Source organism: Balaenoptera borealis (assembly GCF_965194805.1).
Source record: "Balaenoptera borealis genome assembly, chromosome: 9".
NCBI classification, from domain to species: Eukaryota; Metazoa; Chordata; class Mammalia; order Artiodactyla; family Balaenopteridae; genus Balaenoptera; species Balaenoptera borealis.
Genome location: NC_138873.1, coordinates 53,882,999 through 53,907,056, shown reverse-complemented (window position 1 = coordinate 53,907,056; position 24,058 = coordinate 53,882,999). Strand labels below are relative to the sequence as shown.

General features: G+C 41.5%; 1 long non-coding RNA gene and 1 pseudogene across 2 annotated transcripts in view; one reads left to right on the top strand and one right to left on the bottom strand.

Annotated features, from left to right (window-relative positions):
- Positions 1-1,051: 1,051 nt before the first annotated feature.
- LOC309634797 (cleavage stimulation factor subunit 2 pseudogene) lies at positions 1,052-9,436 on the bottom strand (annotated as a pseudogene). Its single transcript has one exon. The product of its transcript is annotated as a cleavage stimulation factor subunit 2 pseudogene (transcript).
- A 9,374-nt stretch (positions 9,437-18,810) lies between these two features.
- Positions 18,811-24,058, top strand: part of LOC309634628 — a 31,399-nt gene continuing 26,151 nt past the window's right edge. Inside the window, exon 1 of the long non-coding RNA XR_014248258.1 lies at positions 18,811-20,758. This is a non-coding gene — a long non-coding RNA (uncharacterized lncRNA). The remainder of the gene's footprint in view (positions 20,759-24,058) is intronic.

Below are 24,058 nucleotides of genomic sequence, written 5' to 3'. Positions count from 1 at the left end.
TGGGACCTAATGAAACTTAAAAGCTTTTGCACAGCAAAGGAAACCATAAACAAGACGAAAAGACAACCCTCTGAATGGGAAAAAATATTTGCAAATGAAGCAACTGACAAAGGATTAATCTCCAAAATTTACAAGCAGCTCGTGCAGCTCAATATCAAGAAAACAAACAACCCAATCCAAAAATGGGTGGAAGATCTAAATAGACATGTCTCTGAAGAAGTTATACAGCTTACCAACAAACACATGAAAGAGTGCTCAACATCATTAATCATTAGAGAAATGCAAATCAAAACTACAATGAGATATCATCTCACACTGGTCAGAATGGCCATCATCAAAAAATCTAGAAACAATAAATGCTGGAGAGGGTGTGGAGAAAAGGGAACCCTCTTGCACTGTTGGTGGGAATGTAAATTGATACAGCTACTATGGAGAACAGTATGGAGGTTCCTTAAAAAACTACAAATAGAACTACCATACGACCCAGCAATCCCACTACTGGGCATATATCCTGAGAAAACCATAATTCTAAACAGTCATGTACCAAAATGTTCATTGCAGCTCTATTTACCATAGCCAGAACATGGAAGCAACCCAAGTGTCCATCAACAGATGAATGGATAAAGAAGATGTGGCACATATATACAATGGAATATTACTCAGACATAAAAAGAAACAAAATTGAGTTATTTGTAGTGAGGTGGATGGACCTAGAGTTGTCATACAGAGTGAAGTAAGTCAGAAAGAGAAAAACAAATACCTTATGCTAACACATATATATGGAATCTAAAAAAAAAAAAAAAAGAAAATGGTCATGAAGAAGCTAGGGGCAAGACGGGAATAAAGATGCAGACCTACTAGGGAATGGACTTGAGGATATGGGGAGGGGGAAGGGTAAGCTGGGACAAAGTGAGAGAGTGACATGGACATATATACACTACCAAATGTAAAATAGATAGCTAGTGGGAAGGAGCTGCATAGCACAGGGAGATCACCTCGGTGCTTTGTGACCATCTAGAGGGGTGGGATAGGGAGGGTGGGAGGGAGGGAGATGCAAGAGGGAAGAGATATGGGGATATATGTATATGTATAACAGATTCACTTTGTTATAAAGCAGAAAGTAACACACCATTGTAAAGCAATTATACTCCAATAAAGACGTTAAAAAAAAAAAAAGTACAATACTGCAGTAAGGGTAGAAAACACGTGTAAGGTTTCACCCTTGGTGTTCAGCCTTCTAAAAGGAAAAAGGTCATGTATATCAATCTGCAGTATATTAAAATTGTGTTCAAAGTTTATTTCAAGTCACAGAAAACATATAAACTAAGACAACAGAATGAACTGATTTTGTTCTGAGAGAAGGTGATGGGAGTCCCCCACCTGGCACCAATTTGAGTCATTCAAAGGGAAGGATGCAGAAATCATCTTTTCGCAACACTTCAACCAAGTTATGGAATTAATTTCCAGATTTGTTGCCAGGTAGTTTTGAAAATATTTTAAGGCGCTCCAGTAGACATCTGTATTTGTTCCTTTAAGATCAGGATACTCTGCCTCTGCTCAGGAGGAAGCTTGGCGATCTGGTCTGCAGTTAGTTGAGGAACCTGCATGATCAAAGCAGCCTTCTCATGGTCCTGTGTTGTGACTTGGTTCTGGCCAGGACTAAAGCCACCAGGCTGGCCTCCACCCTGAATGCTCACTCCTTGCATGACTGGGACATGTCTGGATCCCAGGGGGCCAACTGCCCCCATGTTAATTGGACTGGGACCTGGATTCCACTAGGTATAGGGCCTCTAGGGCCTGGGACTGGGCCCCTTGTATCCATGCTACTGGCCTCAGTCCCTCTGATTTCCACTGCACGGGCCTCCATGGCTCGTGCCTCCATACCTCGTGCATCTATGCCTCGGGGATCTCTTCCACCTCTGCCATCCAATGGTGTACCCCTCTGATCTAGCATGGGTCCTCTTGGCTCTGCCGTTAGAGGTCTGGGCTCAGCTAATGGCCCTCCCCTCATCTCATGTGGGGGTGGGCCGCGGCTATCAGGGCCAGGGACATGGTGCATGGGCAGACCCTGATAAGGTGGTCCCAGGTAACCTCTAGGCTCTACCTCTCCAGTTACAGAAAGGAAAGTGCCTCTGCGTGGGTCATTTGGAGCGTTTCCCAACAGACCTCGAGGAGTTGGGACGTTGGCAGGCAAGGGCCCACGCTGCACAGCTGCTCTGGGGTCTTGCATCGGCACTTGTTCCCACTCCATGGACACTGGTCCACTCCCTGGCATTCCAACCTGGGCCTGCATTCCTCCTCCAGGCACTAAGGAACCGGGGCCAGGTCCTGTTACGGTCGTTGGTATCTGCCCTGGTGCTGCAACTCCAGCCTGCAGAGAAGCTTGCATCAGAGGAGGTGCGCCATTGACATGCATTCCACTCAAAGACTGGGCCTGAGGGGCCTGAGGATTCTGTTGGTTTATTGACACATTGGATCCTGAGCCAGGTCCAGCGCTGTGGACTGTCTGAGGGTTGCCTGCAATCAGTGTCGGGATATTTGTCCGGCGATGCAGAATTTTCAAGGCAATTTCTGGATACACAGTTCTCATCACAACCTGGGCTTGTAGCAAAGCATAAGCCAGTTGAGGGTTCTGAAGCAACATGTTCCGTGCTTCCTGAGGACTATTCTGGACACAAAGCTTCATTTGTTTCATCAGCTCAAACATCTGCTCTGGTGGAAGGCTGGCAACTGCTTTGCTAATGGTCTCAGGGGCATCCTCAGGACTGATGGTCTCTCCGTAAGGTGACTCAGTGACAGGGGCACAGTGCCAAGGCTCTTCAGCTCTTCTTTGTTCTCTTTGCTGGCAGCATTGTCCACTCGAAGTGCTCTCCCACTGAATTCACACCCATTTAGGTTTCGCATGGCACTAAGTGCTGTCTCCTGGTCTTGGTATTCACAGAAGCCAGAACCTTTTGGCTTTCCTGTCTCCCTGTCATATACCAACCTGAAACTAACAACAGGTCCAACCTCAGAAAAGATGTCCTTTAATTGCTGTTCAGTAGCCTCATATGGAATGTTCCCCACAAACACCGAATGTAGAGGACAATCCACCGCAGGGTCTCTCACAGTCAAATCCACCATCGCTCTCTATCCACTCCTCTTTGAAGGTTTGCCACTACTTTGGAATTGTGCCTTGCAGGCAGGACCTGAGTCCACGCCTTTCCTGGACCCCCAGAACTGTCTCTGTCTCCTCTCCACATTCTCCATCACTTCATTATTATTATTATTTTGTTAAGCTGGAAGCAGTGAAAGGGGGACCTGACAATTGCCTGCTTTCTCCACTTGCTCTGTCTATACCTGGGAGTCCCATTCTTTATTTCCCTCTCCAAACTTTCTCCATTCAACTTAGTGTTTAGGCCTTTGGGGAAAAACCCACAATGGCTGATGCTCTACTCCTGCTTCACACCTGGCCTCAACTCTTCCCTGAGGCAATGAAGTTTGGGCCAACTGCCTTCCTGAATGGGATAAAATGAAGGGTAGGGAAAATATAGGAGAAAATATAAGCTAATATCTCAAAATAGGCTCAAAACCAACAAATATTTAGGAAGTATGAGAATCGTCTTAAGTCTGAAGGGGCATGGGAGTGGGATGGAAGGTGCCGACCCAGTAAAAGAAATTGTCCCCATCCCTAAGAGCTCACAATTTATTAATAACTGGAATAAAAGAAAAACAAAACTAATATGTATGAAACTGTCAGAGAACAACAATGCCAAACTGTGCAATAGGAAATCAGAGAGGAGAGAACTTAGAAAGAGCTGAAGTAACAGTAATATCAAAGTATTTTAATAATATCTACTGCCAAATTAATTAGATATTACCAACACAGTTCAAAAATATATACTAAGCATCTACTGTGTACCAAGCGGACTACTAAGCACCAGGAACACATAGGGAGCAAATTTTATCCTCCAAGTCAGGGGTGGGAGCTGAAGATGGGGAGGAGAGAAGGAAGAGACATTGGAAAATACTTTTTAAAGGATGTAATTTTGAGCTGGGTATTAAAGAGCAGAATTTTGCAGTGGAGTTATAATTAGAGAAAACACTGTGTGCAAAGGCAATGATAGAACTGATCCAGTTTTGAGCTCTTCCTTTCCCCTCAAGCTTGGGGGTGAGTCTTGCTGGGAAAAAAGAAACAGCACAAATAGAGGAAAGGGATTTTTTTCATCAAATACACCTTGGTTAGAGGTTTCCTCATGGAACATGAAGGCGTGGGAAGGGGCTAGTTCAGATTCCCTTATATAGATTGAGGATGAGAGTTGAAACAGAAACCATAGCTTACAAAATGGTCTGCACTATGACTAGTAAAACAGATAAATGACTTAAGGTCAAAATTGTATATCTCTTTGTTTAAATGCATATGTTCCAAGATAGAACCATAGAGTGATGTAACAATAACTCCGAAAAGGTCGTATGTTCTAAAACTGAGACCACTGACTGTTCCAGCAACTTGCCTGGTTTACAGATTCTGAATAATCCATGCCAAGACCATCTTGTGACTAATTCCAGCCCCCAGGTCCTACAAAAACCTTACCCTAAGCTCCCCAACTTTGGACTCACTCCATGGTTTGTACTGTATTTGACTCACTCTTCTGCTTTGTATTGTCTTTTGCTGCAGGCTAAATCAACCTTTTTTTTTTTTTCCTTTTACTACAGGTGTGTGCCAGTGGTCTCTGGATGATATTTTAACAAATCAAGGTCCTATCAAGATTTGTCAGAGACTCTTGCTGCTGTAGAGCTGGACTCTTACAGATAGCCATACCTGGGAGCCCTAATTCTCCACCCCCTAAAAGCCACTCTGCCTGTCCTGACAAACCGAGTCTCTCTACCAATGTGAGCTCCAAGTCTTTTGTTGAGCCCTTCAGCATTGGTTTTATTTTGTTTGTCTTATGGATATAATCTCCCAGGACTTTTTGGTGATTTGATCATATTTGCACTCCTTCTCCAAGTTCTGCCAAGTATAATCAATCCTTTTATACAACTCTTCCTCCCGTCTGAGGTCTGTGTATTGGCAATTCTGTGGAACATCTAAGAGATTCAGAGGGCAAGAGATGGGCTTAGGTCCAACAAATTTGCACTGTGGTTTGGCAACTGGTGATCAGCTATCACAGTTTCCTGGGAATTTTTTTGACCTTTTTGGCGAGCTGAATATTTTTTGAATCATTTGACAAGGCAGGTCCTGTGTAGCAGAACCTAATACTCTGGCAATCATACGTATTTTGCCTGCAACATGGACAAACCCTAAGACAAGGATCATTACTCAAATTTGAAACATATTTCATATGTCCCATAATCAATCTGGATTTCTCTCTCTGGGGAAAGCCAGCTGCCATGTCATGAAGACACTCAAGCAGCCCTGTGGAGGCCCATGCAGTGAGGAACTGAGACCTCCTGCCAACAGCTGACATTAACTTGCCAGTCATAGGAGTGGCCACCTTGGAAGTGGATCCTCCAGTCAAGCCTTTAGATTACTATAGCCTTAGCTGACATCTTGACTGCAACCTCATGAGAGATACCAACCAGAACATCCTGGCCAAGCCACTCCCAAATTCTTGACCCACAGAACTCTGTGCTAAAGGAAATACATGTTTGTTTGTTTTAAGTCCTTAAGTTTGGGGCAATGTGTTTTATAGCAATAGATAACTAATATAATAGATAACTAATATCAAGACAGACCATGAATACAATAGATAGCTAATTTCAAATGGCCTTTTCGTTTAATTTGGACACGGATGGGTTATCTTTGCCAGTGTCTGTAAGATTAGTCCCACATCTGCTAATTGTCAAGGGCAATGGTTTTAGAAGTCCCATGACCATTAGACAGGAGTGTCTACTAACAATTCAGACTCGTGAACCAGCAAAAAACTAAAGTACTGCTCTTTACTGAGATTTTGTACTATTCCTTCCAGAAGACTCAATTTCTGATTATCACCGGGGGCTTTAGGTAATTATAAGGAAGAAGCAGGAATCCCTGTGGATGATAAGTATGGTAGTTGACCTTTAAGATGGCTCCTAATGATCTCTGATTCCCGGTAATCATGTCATTATGTAATTTTTTCCCTTTGAGCACAGACTGTATCTAGTGACTTGCTTCTAAGTTATAAACTATAACAAAAGAGATGGGATACTGTTTCCAAGCTTAGGATACAAAAGCACATGGCTCCCATCTTACTTGCCTCTCTCACTCTCTTACTGGCTTATGCAGAGGGAAGCCAGCTGCTTTGTTGTAAGCTGCCCAATAGAGAGGCCCACTTAGCAAGGAAAGGATGTCTCTGGCGAAGAGCCAGCAAGTCTAACAGTCCACAAGGAGCTGAATTCCGCCAGTGAGTGAACTCAGAGGGGATCCTCCCCCAGTTGGGGGCTCCAGTCAACACCTTGATCGTAGCCCTGTGACAGGCCTTCAGCCAGAAGTATCCAGCAAAGCCATGCTCAGATTCCTGAACCACAGAAACTATGAGATAATAAATGTTTGTTGTTTTAAGCCAGTAAGTTTGGGGATAACTTGTTAATAGCCATAGATAATGGATAGATAAAATAAGATTAAATTATTCTGGTTAATTTTTACAATAAAAATTATTATATGATTTATATAATTATGTTATATATTATTATATAACAATATTAGAAAGGAGGTTTTTCTCTTCTATTGAAGTTTTATACATAATCAGTTTTATAGGAATTTGGTCACTGATTATCCTGGGAGTAAGGATATATTATGGACAGTGAAGACACTGGCAAATCATTAATTTAACTCATAAAGTGTATTATAAATGTCACTAGTTGACAAGGACATTTAAAACTCTAGAAAAAAAGTATTTTTCTCTCTCATTACCCTACTGACAATTATTATACTAGTCTTTGTGCATGAGCATGAGTATATCTCTTTCAAACATGGATCATATTTACAGCAACACATTTTACTTAAACATAATCCAGAATGCTAAACTTCGTTTGATTTGTCAAGTTTCTGTTTCTTTTATCATACGTTTGATTGATACGAGGACTCTTGCAATCATTTTGTAATCATTAAAATTTGGAGAATTCCAAACAAATCTAATTTTTATCTTTCATTTTATAAGGCAGAAGAGCAAATATGTATATATAGGCATCATTGACCATTTTATTCTTTGGAGTTCAAATTTGGCAAAGACAAAATCAAGAACAGCTGTTATTCAAAAAGTAAGATGTCTTATAAGGAGTTACCTCTGAAAAAGGCACAGGGCTCAGTTTGCTTTCAAAGAGATTCTTTCAATATTTAAGAAATACATTTATGTTATTTATTCTCTTGGGGAACATAGCAAAAGAGGGATTATGCTTCCCTGTGTAAATTTATGTAGTTAGAATAACTCTGAGAGCAAACTGGGCAGAATGAATGAGTAGTAGGATGGCAGCAGAAATGAAAGGTCCAGAGGGCAGAGCCAGAGAATCTCTCAGTGCAATAGAATGAAGAGAGACCTCTGGAAAATTTTTACTCGAGGATCCAAACTCTGATCAATATCTGCTCGGAGAAGCATTTTGTGCCTGATGAACATAGTCATTGGCAATTGAACCAGTCCTGATGCCCCTGAAAATTAAATGTATACTCTTTCCACCTGAGACTCATCTGTGTTTCCATCTGTATTTTTTTAAATCAGATGTTAAATTCTGGCATCAAGTATAGAATCTGACTGTCTAGCTCTTTATTACAGAACAAAATAAAAGGAGAGATTTCCCTCGTAGTCATCTTTTCTTATCTCATAGCTACTCCTTTGGGTTGAGACCACTGACAGACAGTTGATGTTTCCATGGAAACCAGCTAAATAGCAAGGTAGCGATGTAAGGGTTTCCTTTAGAAAACAATCAGCTACCACACCTTGGCCTGTGCTTTTAAACAATTCCTAGTCTCTGCACCTGTCAGGACAGAGCTAAAATAGCAAATACACACAAGAACTGAACACCAGAGAGAGGGGGTAGGGTTTAGAGAGCACATGAATAATCATTTCAGAGGATTGCTAGGTACTGGGAGAGCAGATTCTGAGAGACTAACACTGTGGGAAAATAAAAGGCTATTTCTGGTTCTGTTTGGTTTTTAATATCTAATTGTCAACATCCAGCTGACTTGGAAAAAATTCACAAGAAATGATGCATATCAGGTACCAAATGCTATTACACACCTAAAACTCAGCTGTGGTCTTTCCCTTCAAAATTCTCTTTCTTCCTGCCCCTAAAACCCCAAGAGGCAAGGAATCCAGGCTTCTAGACACTGCTGGATGAGTCAAGGTACCACAGCCCAGACAAGCTAAGCACTGGCTCTGTCACACACGGATGCAAAGGCATTCAAGAAACCACAGCCCTCTGTTTTCGTGGCTCCTGCCTTCTTAATCAAATCAACACAGAGTACGCAGAGTTCACCCACACCACCAACAAACCCCGTGAAAACACCTTGGGCCAACAGAAGTGTCCATCCAACTGTGATTCACTGATCAAGAGGAAGGCCTCTGAGGGCAGCCAATCAGAGTCCAGCGCAGGGAAAAATCACTTGGCTCTTACAGGAAGCCATCTAATTATGTTACCGTAATCCCCAGGCTTGAATTTTTCAACCACCTCAACACGAACTCACAGACTTCACCGATTATGTAATTACGGAAAACCACGACAAACATGAAGATTCCTTCTGGAGGCCACATTGAGGACTGGGATGTGCATTTGATCGTGGGAGGGAAGCACACGGCCCACAAAGGGAAGAGCAAAGAGATTTATTGAACTTAAAAGGCTGCAGTTTAAAAGGGGCCTCTAGCAGACCTCCCTTTTCGTGTGCACATTTTTTGCACCTGCAACTGTTTGTGGGCTGGAAAGCAATAGCCCTCTCCCTTCTCCCAAGAGACCCTGCTTTAATGCCTTGGCCCCAAATGTGTCATTTTCCTGCCGGGGGGCAGAAATCAAAAGAAACCAAGTTTTTAGAACTTTGCTGTAAAGAAAATAATAGTTCTGAAAAGGATTGGAGCCACATTTTCAGGTTTGACACAGTTGTTAGAGAAATGGCAGAAGGGAAAACATTCCTCTTCACTTTCTTTCCTAACTTGCCGAAGTTCTTCGCTGCTCCAGGTTCTGGGTGACATCTGTAGCGTCCATCTCAGTGGGGTCTGTTGCAAGCTTTCCACCCTGCAGCACGGAGCTGTGCTCAGACCAGTGTTCAGAGGCGAGAGTCCAAATGGCCCTACTGCTTCTTCACAGAGAAGTTGCCATATAAATTATTTCCATTAAAACCAGCGTTTGAGGGGCTTCCCTGGGGGCGCAGTGGTTAAGAATCCGCCTGCCAAGGCAGGGGACACAGGTTCAAGCCCTGGTCTGGGAAGATCCCACATGCCGCGGAGCAACTAAGCCCGTGTGCCACAACTACTGAGTCCAGGCGCTCTAGGGCCCGCGAGCCACAACAAGAGAAGCCACCGCCATGAGAAGCCTGTGCACCGCAACAAAGAGTAGCCCCCACTCACGGCAACTAGAGAGAGCCCGCGCTTAGCAACGAAGACCCAACGCAGCCAAAAATAAATAAAATAACTAAATTTTAAAAAACAGAGAACAAAAAAACCCCACCGTTTGACACCAGAAGTGAACTGTGGAATCTTAATTACCGTGCTCATGACTGAAGTGCTGACAAACGGTCCTGCTTTAGATGGTGTTTGTGGGTGGGGCTTGGGTGAGAGCTGGGATCAAAACTTGATTGTAGCCGGTGATCCACTTCCTCCTTCCCCCCCAAGCCACCTCATCTGTTAGATGAAAGTTAGAGTGGAAAGCCTCTTTTAAGCCATTTGAACTGTTTTATTCAAAGAAGCATCTGTGGATTTTTATAAGACTGGGCAAGATTTGCCCAGTTATTTTTTCCATCCTATCCAGAGAACGGAAAGTTTCAAATCAAGGGTCATAACTGAAGCAAAAGTGTTATGCGCATAGGAGACAGAATGCATCACTAAATAGAGGGGAGATACAATAAAGCCCCTCACTCCGTATATATAACAGCACACAGATGAGCTTGATTGAACAGATGAGACTAGCAGAGGCAAATCAAGTAAACTCGGTTTCTTTGGTTTAGCTTGGAAGACACTGAGGATTTTTTCTATGGTATAAAACTTGAGGACATAGGGGTTCTCATATATCTTGTAAAATACCCGTATGCCACATGGTCAGATAGCTTGAGATTTTTAAAAAGTAGGTATATTTAATCTCCTCAATGGGTGGCAGGGGCGGCGAGGATATCTGTTGTCTCAGCTAGACAGACTGATCCTTTTTCTTCCCATTCTTTGGTTCAATCTAGTATTAACATTTTTGAAGGAGGTAGGTTTGGGATTCCTGGTTCTTGTAAAGCAAAGCCCACGACATTCTTCAGTTCAGTTGTCTCATGGGGAAAATGAGGGGAGAAGGCTTAAGGGGTTCGTTATCATTGGCTACTGAGTTACACTTATACACAGAGTTGTACTGATGGCGTGGAATGGAGAGGGGATGTTTAGGGGAGAGATGGGAATCCTGGGGTCTCAAGAATACAGGTTAAGGGATTGGAGATAATGGAAGAAAGAAGAAAGAAGAGGTGAGGCAAACTCAGGAGCAAAACATGAAATTGTAAATTATGTTGGGCTACTCGGTAGGGAAAGTGCAAGGTTTCACTAAAACACATGCTGGCCTGACCTCGCTGGGGTCAAAAGGAACAGTCAGGAAGCCTGCCTAGAAAACTGCCAAGAGGGAAGCTTTAGAGCCAAAGCGAGCAAGGTCAGAATTCTAGGAGGCTTCCTATCCACACAAATGGGTTCCCCGGCAAGTCTTATTTTAGGTCTCTGCTGTCGAATAAAATAATTCCTCCTTTGATGGAAATTCCTCTCATTTCCACGGGACAGAAAGGATCAGGTGAAAATTCAGTTCCGTGGGGAGAATGGGGTCCACTAAGAAGATTAACCTGGGAGGAAATTTTGGAGGACCTGATATACTTAAGAGCTAGAGATCAATATTCAAATATCTCTGCGTTCCATGCCATTGAGATTCCAAATGCAGTTTTAGGTGCCTGTGGGGAATTTATTGGGTAGTGGAACCCTAACACATCTTTTTACTCTGTGAAGCTTCTTCTATGGATGGATTTCTTCCCCCTTGACTTGTACAAATAAAACAGATTGGGGAAAAGGGCAGTGGAATGAAAACCTGATGCCTCTAAAGCAGTTTTAATTATGGTTTTATTTAGAGAAGAAGATTTTTTCCTTTCTATTTTATTTTCTTCTCTCCTTCAGAAAGTACATCATTTGATGGTGTCTACTTCAGCATTTTGGTATTTTAAACACCCCTCCCAGCCCATACTGGGAGGCCTTTCTTCCAATGAGAGGGCTCCCCATAGGTTCTCCTGAGGTGCAGTGCAGTTCCTGGTGTTAGCACCACAGGCAGAGGCCCTGGGGAGCCCCAGCCACGGACTTTGGGGGCCCTGGAGCTCCAGCAGCAAGTTCTCCAAATGCAGCCCTTTCTCCAAGTATGTGCAATTGAAAAAGAACTTAGAGCCTATTTCACTTCCCACTCAACAAAGAGAGTATACCAAGGGTTAAAAAAAGAAAGAGCAGGCTCAAAGTGGAGTCACTTGTGCTAAGTCTCAGGTCAGCAAACCAAAATGTAGTACCTAACCTAACTGCAATTTCAGCCTCTCCTAGGAGTGGAATTTTAAACCAATCAATCTGGAATTTCCTGATCAACACTGGTGAGGTAATCTGCATGATAGACACTTTCCCTTCTTCTAAAGGAAGGTAATCTTGCCTGAAATAATCTTTTCTTTTTTTCCCACTTCCATGTCCCACCCCCTTTCTGCCTTCCATTTTGTTGAGGTCCTCTGAGCACCTTCCTATTTGCTAGATGGGATGCTGCCCCATTAGTGAATAGAGCCAATTAGATCTCTGAATTTACTCAATTGAATTTTGTTTTTTAACACAAGGGTTTAAGATGTGCTCACCTTTACTACCAAGCATGAAAAGGAGAGACATAAGAAATAGATGGTGATAAAGATATGCTAGAAGGAGCCTTCTCTTCTTTCCATTATTACAGATGCTGTTGACCTGTTTTTGAATTGTACTCTTTGAATCATTTCTTTCTCCTTTTATTCCAGCACTACAGGGCTGTAGGTTTTTAAGGATTAAAGTTTCTTTCGGGGGTACCACTGGACTCCTCCAGCCTTGTTCAGGAACGCGAATCCCCCACCATGGCCTGCTCCCTTCAGAAGAATGGCCTGATTTATGGACATTCTCTGTCATAACCCAGAGGCAATTAGTAACTCTCCACATGCCCCACCTAATAGATTATCTGTCTGCAGTTGGGAAATTCCACTAGTCACTTCCTGAAAACAAACCTTCTGCTCTAGGGTTGCGATGACAGCTGTAAAGTGCCAGGACTACTCCTCCACTCTAATCAATATGCATCCTTATGGAGAGACACCTAAGCCTCTTTGCCCAGCATCTTTCCTCACTCCTTCCCTGTCCAAACCTACCCTCTGCCTGTTTCTTGGATTTGTCAGGTTTCCCTGGTTTTCAAGCAACAGCTATTTCTCCTTTAGAGGGAAAAGTCACCTTGACAATTCCCCCACATATTGCCAGTAAGTGCATACAAAATAAAAAGTAAATCATTGTGGATATACAGTTCAAGTTTTGTCAATCTGTCCACAGTATTTATTGAGTGACCAGTGTGTGCAGGGAGGGCCTGGTAGGAAATAGTCTTTGGGCATTACAGTATAAAACAACAATAACAACCACCAACAGACTGAGTGACTGCTGCAAGATTCAGAACACTCAGGAAAAGAAAATTTGTGTAGGTTTCAGGCCATACTCATCGAATACAGCATCTGTATGACAAAAGAGATCTTCTTCACAACACCTCAGATTAGTGTATTAACTCCCCATAAGTCAGTGTATATTCCAGGGTATAATAGTTCAAAGAAACGTTCTTTTGATTTACCTATACACATATCAACATAAAAAGAAAAATAAATATCTAAGACTTAGTGTTCATTTATTTGTAACCAAATCTAAGCTCTGAAAAGCTTGGTATACTAGATATATGTATTTTTTAAATATTATGTTTCTCTGTCACATTAATAAAAAGTAATTACACTCAAGGGGACAAATTATATTAGTTTCTCATCTTTATGTTTCTGAATCAGAAAGAATGTTAATGAATTAAATTTAAAGATAATGTAAGGGAGCAGCCTAAAACTCTTTTGGGCCAGGGGTAACACCAGCACACAGATCAGCTGGGAGAACTTGCAGAATGACAGCTCAGGCAAACAAGATAAAGGAAAGAAAGTTCTGGAACTTGGGTAGAATGAAATATTGAAACCTGAGAACTTTCTTCGGAGGAAAGAGTCTTTTTGGACACAGCTGTCTTGGAAAAAATTCAAATTGCTCTCTTTCAATGATACATTTTATGATAATTCTATGTTTGAGTATTTACCACGTGAGGAAAAGAAATAGAGCGTTTCATCAGACTTCTTAAGAAAAGATGCTACTCAGTGGACTCCTGGGCTCCCTGGTCTTGACATCAATCCTGATCTGAGGCGGGAGGGGCCTAAGGAGTTGAAGGGGAACTCAGCATGGAAGCATTCCCAAGGTTCGTCCAGCCAAGATCTTGACTCTTGATTTCGATGTATGAGTTTCTGCTTTGTAAGACCTGCTTGTAAGATCCCCACCTGCGGATCCCTGACTCAGGTTCTGAGCCCAAGCCACCCCCAGTAACCTGCAGTTCCCCAAGTTCCTCTGGGCTGGGTGGTTGTCTTCCCAGAGAACGGAGAAGCTCCTTCATCTGTTTTTAATGACTGCTACTTTGTGTTGGATTGTGTGCTGCTGTCTGTCTCCTGAAACATCCACATACTCTCTAGATGCCCCTCTTGGCATCTACTAACCACAGTTCTCATTTGTTGAACATTTACCTTATAGCAGTCACCATGTGGAATAAGTCACATGCACTGTCTCACTGAAACCTCACAGCAAGGTCACGAGTTAGTTAGATATTAGTTATTCCCATTTAACAGAAGAGGAGTCTGAGGCTTTGAGAGGTTAACTTGTTAGCAAGTGGTGAAGCTGGGCTTCAAACCTAGATCTGTCTTATGTCTGCCTCCTGCTCCCCCACCCTTCCCCACGGCCAGTGGAAGATGGTCCCGTCTGCAGCAGGGTCTGTCTCCCCTCCATGGAAGACAGCTTGGTCTAGATCTTTCTCACTGCGTGTGTGTTCTGAAATATGATGGGCTCCTCTGAACTTTTCATTGCCTTTTATAAATAAATGGTCAACAATAGTCTCACTTTTTTCTGTCACAGCTACCACAATCATATCCTCAGTGACACGTAAGAATCCAACAAGCACATTAGGACGTGCACAAAGCAAAAATCCCAAAGCATCCCTGCCTTTCTGACGTATAACAGTCCCTCCAAAGACATCATAAAAGGAAAAGGATGCCAAATCTCTGGGAGGAAGTTTTCTGAGACCGTTTACGTGACAAAGAAGTCAGGAAAATAGGGCATTGTTGTGATTCCCTTCATCATTTCAGGATCTGAAGTGGTTCAGAAAGAAAGACACTCCAAAAGGAAGATGGACTTCCAGGGGATGTGACTCATAAGGAGGAATATGAAAGCAAAGTGACTTGTCAGATGGACAATGGGCTTTTATCTGAAGCATATGGAAGAATACGAGAGGTGGAAGTTAGGAAGGGAACAAAGAAGATGTAAGAAGATGTTCCTGGCTCGGGCAGGCTGAGGGGGTGGGGTGGAAAGGCAGAGGCAAAGGAAATGCGTGGGGGGAAGGGACACAAATACAGGAGACTTCTGTGTATAAAGTAGAGAAACAAATGCCCTACTTCTAGTATCTTCAAAAATATTGCCTATTTACTAGCAAGAATGAAAATAAATTTCTCTAATGCTTTCTTCCAAAGCTTTCCACTGATGCCACCCACTAGCCAAGAGAAAATCTTAACCTTCTGTCCTCTGATAGACAAAATGATCGCAGAGTTTCCAGTCTCATAAAGGGATGGTTTCCGGAAAGAAACATGAAAAGTATGTTTCCTAAAAGAGATACCAAAAGTTTATGTTTTCGAGCTTGGCTATTACCAGTAAGCCTCAAGGAGACCAAAGAAAACAAATCCAGGCAGAAGAAAGGAATCAGCCTCCTTGGCCAGTTTACCGCCCCGTGTCTCCACAAGGCATGGTCATGCGTGTATAGCTTCCTTTGGGGCCACATCTGTCCTCAAATAAAAATCTGCGATGACTTTTCCTCTGTCTCTGAGGAAATGCCTGTATCAGAAGTCTCTGTTTATAATACTGAGTACCTCAGAAAATGCCATCTGGTGCTCTGGAACTTGACATTCTTGTGCAAGTTTATCCTGATGAAATCCTTGGCATTTTCCTGAGGTTTTTTACCTTCCGGCCAAATGTTAATTGGTACCTGTTCCTGTAAGTCTTGAATTCTCCTTTCCCAGCTACAGAGATCAGCCTTAGGGGCACTTTTTTACTTAGAAATCTTCCCCTGAAACTGTGTCCTGGTTTCTTGCCCTGACCAGAGCCCCCTCCCCAGGCTCTGCCTCCTTGAAGGCCTTGTGCTGTATTTATTCTCCACTTTACAGAACTGACCTGCTATACTGGTTACTTAAAGGTGAAGTTGTAAAGATTAAATGTGATAATCCATTCATGTGGCTGGCACATAGGAGGGGCTCAAAAATATTTCTTGGATAAAAGCGTGAATTAATAAATTAATAAAAGAGGAGGGCAAAAGAAGAAAAAGGAGACCTAGTTTTGCCTCTCCACTGTGTGCTGGCTTTATAGTAAGTTTTTCAGTTTAGTAAAGGAAATAAAACTACCAAGCAACGCAGTAAGTACAGATGATGGAGGAATGTGTAGGGGACTCTGGTGTACAGAGGAATAGCTCCTAACCCAGCCTTATGAAGGAAGAGAGGCAGGGAAGGATCCATGCCTTACCTCTCCTATTAGACCTGCTTTGCCTGCCTCTTGTACAATGATCGTTTACCAGTGCATTAACATTTTATGTAAGACAAGATACAATGATCTCATGTCGTATATCACACCACAGAAATTCAAGCACTTTGGGTGGTGACTTAGTGACCTGATGGAGCTGGGCCATATAAAGCGTGCCTAAGGAAATAGTCACACTTTCTTTTCAAGGTTTACAGAAGCTGCTTTTTGGAGACCTGCTATGAAGTACTCACACAAGTCTGTGACACAGGAAAATGGAATTTGGTCCTGGTTCTATTTCCTACTTGGTTTACCATCTACTGAAGCAAAGCCCCAAACCTCCACATTCCTTAGTTTCGTAGGTACCAGACGTCACCAAATGTATCTGTGTGCTATTGAAACAGTGTTAGTGATGTGAGGGACAAAAACTCGTGGACACGTCTCCAAAGTTAGCCATTTCCTATAGGTAGATTGATTCCTAATCCTGACAGAGTTATTGGTTACCTCAACACAACCGAAAAGCTTGCTTTTCTTCTCTACGAATTTTAAAATTACATATTTTCCCATGTTAAACTACTTTTCTCCTAAATGAAAGTGCCAAAATGCTAGGACTGACCCCCCAAAATCAAATATTTTGATGAATTGTCTAGTAGAATGTTCTACTGGTAAACATTTCTCCCCTAAAGTTAGAGGATAGCCCTGTGTTGTAGATCAGTATTGTTCTGTTTTACAGATGAGAAAACTGAGGCATGAGTGCAGCATGTGATTTGCCTAAACTTTTGTAACAACTTAAGGGAAGGTCTGGGAATCTCTACAGTGCCTGTGTTTTCAAGTCTGTTGCTTAGTCATGAGACATCAGGCATCTCAAGAACTATTAAGATCATTAAAAATGTTCTCTTAGGGGAGGTCAGTGGTTCTATCCGCATGATGTTAAGTGTGATAAACTGCAGGGAGGAAAATAAATCACCTCAGAACAAAAAACCACATTTGAGAGTAGCGGAATCGCAACCTCAGCTTTGAATATTCTTATTCAGGAGTTGGAAAATTATGTAAGATGACTGCATTGAACTTGGCCACAGTAACGTCTACGCTATTCAAGCACTCTTGTGCAAACTCAATTTCTAAAAGTTACGAAGGGAATTTTTGTTCAGCAAAATGTTCTTGTAAAAGTTGTCTGCTATTAAACTGTAGACACAACTCCAAGGAATCTCTTACTAGAAAGCAATGCATGATTCCAACATGAATCACAGGCTAAATTGACTATTTTCCCAGGATGTTATAACTGACTGCTGTACTCAACTGAAAACTAGGATACTCTACTACATCTGTGATTGAGATGCCCAGTGAACAACCATTTAACCAAACAGTATGAGTTCGTCATAAGTCAAAGGGAACCCAATGGAACGTGGTTAGGGCAACTTTCAATTCAAAAGACTACAAATTGATAGAATGTGCATTGCGGACATTAATCACCACACACCTAAATCACAGTTAAAGTGAATCTATGAAACACTCTGGAACATTTGGCCTTTTTCCATCTGGATGTCAGGGGCAATAAAATTCCAACATGGAAAGGGACATTCACTCTACAGTCAAACCTTGAAAGAATGAATCTCTTTGTGTATCAAGGTGGATTATGACCACCATGTAAGACTCATTAAGTGCCCAGAAGCCCATGGCACTGTAATTGGCAACGCCTAGATCAGGAATGTACTTTTAATTCCAGTTTCACTCTAACCATAATTTTTATTAATGGCACCTGTGAGAGAAGGAAATCAGAAGAAGGTACTATATTTTTTTATGAAACTACCTAACATTCAAACAGTGCTTTGTTCTTTGAAAGTAGTTTCACACATCCGTCCCTCACAAAACCCGACTGCATTAGTTCAAAAGGCATTACCACCTCCACTTTTAAATAAGGAAACTGAGACCCAGGTGAAGCTAAGACATTTGCCGAGTTCAAATAATAAATTAGCAGCAGAACTTAGACTAAAAATCCAGATTTCTTTCTCTTTTTTTTCATGTTGATAGTTTTCATTTAAGTTTTTAATCCTCCCATACAATTTTCTTTATGTACTTTTGAATAGCCTTTAATATTTCCTGATCTCAAACAGCAAATATTTGGCAGACACTCTATAAAAAAGAACTTCTGCCTTGGTTCTAGACATGGAATACTTGTGGCAAACATTTCCTTATTAAAAAACATTAGGATATTTATTTCGTTGATTCACAGGATATTCATTTCATTGATTCATGAGGTAAAATAAATTTTTGTGTGTAGAAACATGAAGCTTCTTTTATTGATTTGTTTGTCTTTGTTTTAAAAGTTAAAAAATATAGAAAGATACAGTAAAAAATATAATAAATATGAGTGTACTTACCACACAGCATTGACCAATATTGACATGTTCTGGTTTTGCTTTATGCATAAATACGAAGCTAATAAATCTCCTCACTTATTCATCTTTGCCATAAAATCCAGATTTTTGGACCCAGAAGCCGGGGAGTGTGAGGTCACACAGACCATGTGGAGACACAAAACCCTTCCCCCACTCCTGTGGGAAAAGCTCTGACAGCTAACACTTACGTTACAAACAAGCCTCTCCCCCACTAAGACACAACCAGTAGACCCCAAATATAATGCTGCTGGTCTTTTCCTGAGATAACTGTTGAGTCATTATTTGCTGCATTTTTCCAGAACCTTTCTTCTAAAATTTTAGACAGCACTTGGTCCATACTCAGCTCAACAAGGGGCTTTGGAATAATTATTTCTTTAAAATTGTTTATTTATTTAATTTATCTATCCATCCATCCATCCATCCATCCATCCATCCATCTATTTATTAGCTCCCAGTGAAAGGGAAGGGGAAAGTGCCTTGGGCAACAGGAGTGACTGTAGCTGTTATTTGTGCAAAGTAGGAAAATAATTGGTTGTTTTTCCTTGTCTATTCAAGTTCTGCAGATCAGCTATTCTGAAGGGTAATAGACTGGTCTAGCACATTGAGAAACTTAGGGGAAAACTGAGGTAATGTGAGACCTTAGGGGCTTTTCTTGTTGTTGAAAGGCAAATAGCATTTTGTATTCAAGTCATGTAATAAATGTGGCATACGAACTGATGAAGGAGTCACTTCTTGTTGGAAAGTGAACAAACTTGCCTAGTGACATAGTTTTCAGTATCAGTGTGTGTGTGTGTGTGTGTGTGTGTGTGTGTGTTTTCTTTCTGGGCAATGTCTCCCTTTGACTCATCTCATATTTTGAATAATGGCATTTTTTTAACTGGCAAATTCATTTTCAAATTGTTTTCACCCTTTTTTTCTCATTTTAGAGATATGGCTGAAGCAGCAAAACTACAAATGGAACCCAAAGCTTTGACTGTTAGAAACTTTGGGGTATAGAAGACAAATCAGAACAATGCAAAAGGGATATTTCCAAAAATCTGTACTTCACGATAAATTAATCTTTACTAGAGTCACATACTAAAGATTGAGAGATTGATAAAAGTGCTGTGCTTTACCAATATCAAATACTATTATTATTAACATAAAATAATGCACACAAATAGCTATACAATTATATCCAGTTTATAATGATAATTCTCTCTATGACTATTTTTTACTTCCTATTTAACTCATTTCTTTTTTGTCTCTTTGGGCTCCATTTTTTTTTTTTTTTCTTGTTTATGTCATTCACTTCAATGCTTTGTCTGAGATTAAATTAGATATGAATTTATGGGTTCTAGAATATAAGAGCCTCTGTTTCAGTGCACATGTATTCAGCTGAGCCAGTGCCTTCTTGATTGATTGGTGGGAAAGAGGAAACCAGTAACTGACATCCTTAGCAAAGCACTGGAGTATTTTTCTGTTGCTGTTTTTTTTTTTTTTTTTTTTTTTTTCTTGTATACATTTCTGTTCACCAGTCTTCTCTCAGGGCAACTTGGATTTCCATGTCTTCCAAAGCTTTTTGGACTGCTATTCTGTGTTCCACTCTACCACATGTATCCTAATGATTATCTGTGCTTCTCTCCACCCTTTTGAGATTTTATCTATCAACTCATTAGCCCGTGAAGCCCTGTGAGGTGCTGCCATGTGAAAAGTTTTAAGTACATCTTAGATTGTAGCTCTTCAGCCTCATATCCAAGAGTGGAAAGACTCTATTCTGTAAATTAAAATCTTTGGAAAGACTCTGGAGAAAATGAGCTCTTCTAAAAGAAAATAATGGTTAACATACCCAGATAGTTTGTTGCATCTTTCCATGGAAAAGAGAATCTATGACATCCTCCAAAATACCAAGTAGTCTTCAAAGGATAATGTTGCTCTTGTTGGTATCAACTACTAAAACTATTGAAAACTCCACAGTTTATAGACCACAACGTGTCCTAAAAGTCCAATTTTTTCACATGAATTAAAAGGTCTATCTGATACAAGTGTTACAAAGACTTTGTCCATAACACGAATGATGTCCTTGGTACTATTAATACCTCGGCAATTGATTCGTGTCTCTTTGGGGGATACTTGATTTTATTCATATGCTTGTTATTTGCCCTGTTACAAGCACTCACAGGACACTGTCAGTAACTCGGTGTTGGATAACTGACTTGTTGTTTTTCAGGTTACCAATTACCCTTCCCAGCTTACATCTTGTGTGGGCTTGGCAGACATCAGCTCCCTAGCACCCAGAAGGCACGTCCTTCTCCAGGGTAACTTCATGGAAACACGGACTCTGTTGCAGCTGGCTGAGGTTGGGATCAACTCCTCCTCTGTCTGCGTTACAAGGTAAGTGAAGACTAACCAGCCCAGGCAGGTTTCCTGTATCCCTGGATTGATCTCTTTGCCTCTGTTCAAGAGCTTTTTCTGTAAAATAGCCAGACTACATCTAAATTTAGCCATGTGTTATGGTACAAACAGGCTTTCATGCTTGCTGTGTCATCAAGGGGATTTCAGGATTGTCTAATTGGTCCGCCTTGGCGGAGCTGACGCAATCTCCCATTGGTTTGTGCTCAGGAATCCGGGTGGGAAGTGAAAGTACAGACGAGCCTGCCTAGGCCGTCTCCACCAAGCAAGAGCTTGCCGCTGGCTGTGTGTGGGTCTGAGACCCAGATTCAGGCCAATTCAAAATGAAAACCTTCAAATGAGTGCTCCGAAAGTAAAACGAAAACTGAATCTGCCTGCTACCTCACGATGAGGCCCATAAGATAGCAAAGGTTTTGGGGTACAAGGTCAGGCTGAAGGATTAAGGACAGAAAGCGGTTTGCCCCTCAGACTAAATATCCTTTCCCAGCGGCATGGCTGTGGAAAGGTGGCACTTAGCAAGGTCAAGCAACCCACACGGGATGTAAATGTCCCCTGCTGGACTGCATCTCACCCAGGCCTTTCCCTGTGACAGCTCCACAGAGGGACAGCCTCCAGACTGAACCTGAAGAGTTCTAGGAAATCCTCTCTGATTTAGGACTTTAAAAGGCAAAAGAGAACTAGAGGGATTTGGAAAAACTAGTACTGGGTGAATGTTTATGCTTATGGACGTTTACCAGAAAGGGGAAAAAAAAAATGCTCTAATATTCTCTAAGCTATTTTTATCACTTAAATGAAGAAGAATTTGCTGAGGTTGTTTGGCATAAAGCATATCACAATGTTTTTCTTATTAAAAATTTTCTCTGATTATCTATTCATGCTCACTGACAAAATAGTCAAATGTTACAGAAACATGTTAACATAGAAAATGAGAGGTCTTCTCTTTCAGTACATCCCCAGAGGTTACTTATTTTAAAAAATATTTATTTATTTATTTGGCTGTGTCGGGTCCTAGTTGCGGCACGCGGGATCTTCGTTGCAGCACGCAGGATCTTTTGTTGTGGTGTGTGGGCTCTTCATTGCGGCACGTGGGCTTCTCTCTAGTTGTAGCGTGTGGGCCCCAGAGTGTGTGGGCTCAGTAGTTGCGGTGTGCGGACTTAGTTGTCCTGCAGCACGTGGGATCTTAATTCTCCAACCAGGGATGGAACCTGTGTCCCCTGCATTGGAAGGCAGATTCTTCACCACTGGACCACCAGGGAAGTGCCCCAGAGGTAACTTTTGATAGCAATTTGTTTTATATCCTCAGTTTTTTCCCCATAGATACACTATTATCTGTCCACCTATCTATCTACCATCTATTTATCTCTATTTTTTTTTACCAGAATGGAATCTTCCTTGATACATTTATAAATTGCTTTTCATTCCATTCAACAATATACCTTTCCATGTTTGTTTATAAAGATATACCTTGGTTTCTTGTTTGGTTTTTAAGACTAGACTTCTTTAAAATTATAAGTTATACACAGAATTAAAGCAAAGAATACAGAGAGGAATATATTGAAAATAAAAATGCTTTCCTTCTTTCCTTATCCTACAGTATCACTCTGGTCCTTGGAATATTTTTAAAGCATATACAAGTGTATGCATACGCGTACTTGTTTACTCTTGTATATATAGATTTTTCGCACAAATGGAATTGCACCGTATAGTTCTGTGTCTCCACAGAACAAGAATGTGTTTCAATCGTACCAAGGGGTGTTTAAACTGAAAGCACAAAAGTGCCTTCCAGGAGGGCAGAGACCACATCTGTCTGGCTCACAGCTACGGGGACTTTGCCTGGCACCTATACTCAGAAGCCCTGAGAGTCTTCTACTCCAGTCAGAAAACCTCTGGGACAAAATCTATCCCTTGGCTCCAGATGCTCAACAGACCCATAGGAAGTTTTCTTCTATAGATTCAAGGTCCGGATCTCCATGGAAGAGGGCTTCCTTTTATAGGCACCAGCCTGCAGTGAGACCCGTTCCTGGGTGTGGGAACTATGTGGTACTCCAAAGTGGGTAGGGGAGCGCGTGCTGGCCGGAGAGGGAATAAGGAGGCCAAAGAGGTCCACAGACCTTGACTGTGCTGAAATTCTCCTTCACGTCCAGCGATCCATGAAATATGCACAGTCCTTTTGGGGGAAGAAAATCCAACTTTAATAGCAGTAGTGGATTCCTAGTAATCAGTGAGATTATTAATAATGAATCTTGGTAAGATTCTTAGTGGACTTTTAGTAAATTTTGAAAAATTATTCCTGTGTGTGTATAGGCTGACACAGCCAAGTAACAGTATTAAATAATGTGTTTTATTTAACTCTTTGCCCATTATAATTTCTCTAACATATTCATTCTATAATATGCCTCCCTCCCCAAATATGATATTTGGTTTTTAATTCTTCAGTGTTAGGGGAAAAAAAAGGGGATTCATGTTACTAAATTTGAGCATCATTGCAGGCTATAAAAAAGCCAAGTATTTCAGAATTTTAACCATAATTTTGGGGTTAATAGAAATTGAAACCAATATATGGTATTCTTGAATAAGAGAGAAAACCTATCTATTGGAGACACTTCAAAGGTCAACACATCCCAGAAAGGCCCTAGCATATAACAAGAGACATTTATTAAGCACTGACTTTGGGACATTGAAATGTCACCCAAGGATTTACGGATTTTGAGAAATGTGTACAATTTCTGTGGGGAGTTTCCGTTATCCCAAATGACGGGGATAACAGAAAGGAAGTCTTTTCTTAGGGCTTATTTTAAAATGCTCTAAAGTGCTAATGAGTCAGGATGACGGTTGTCCAGCTGGCTACAGGCAGTTGGTACATAAATCAGAAGGAATCGGCCATAGTGAGCCTCTGTATGGAAAAACTAACACAAATTGGCAAGTGATCATTCCCTCTCCTTTATTTCTGTACAAACTGTGTACAGAGAACTGTGTGCCAGAGTGTCTGAGAATAGTGACATTCTAATCCCTAGTAATTCTTAGGAAGTGTAACTGTAGCAACAGATTTCATAAAGTGCTTTCAATCCTATACAAATCTATCTAAATCACAGACCCCTGTAAATGCCATTTGGACCTCAGAGCTCTAGCTGGGACAGCAGCTTCACTCCTCTCTGGAGGTTCCCAAGGGCAATCGCTGGTCCCCTGGTGGAGCCCTTGCCGTCCTGGCTGGGCACATCTTACCAACTGCCTTCAGTTCCAGAGAATTTGGGGCAATCTCACCTCTTCTGCTGTGCCGTGGAT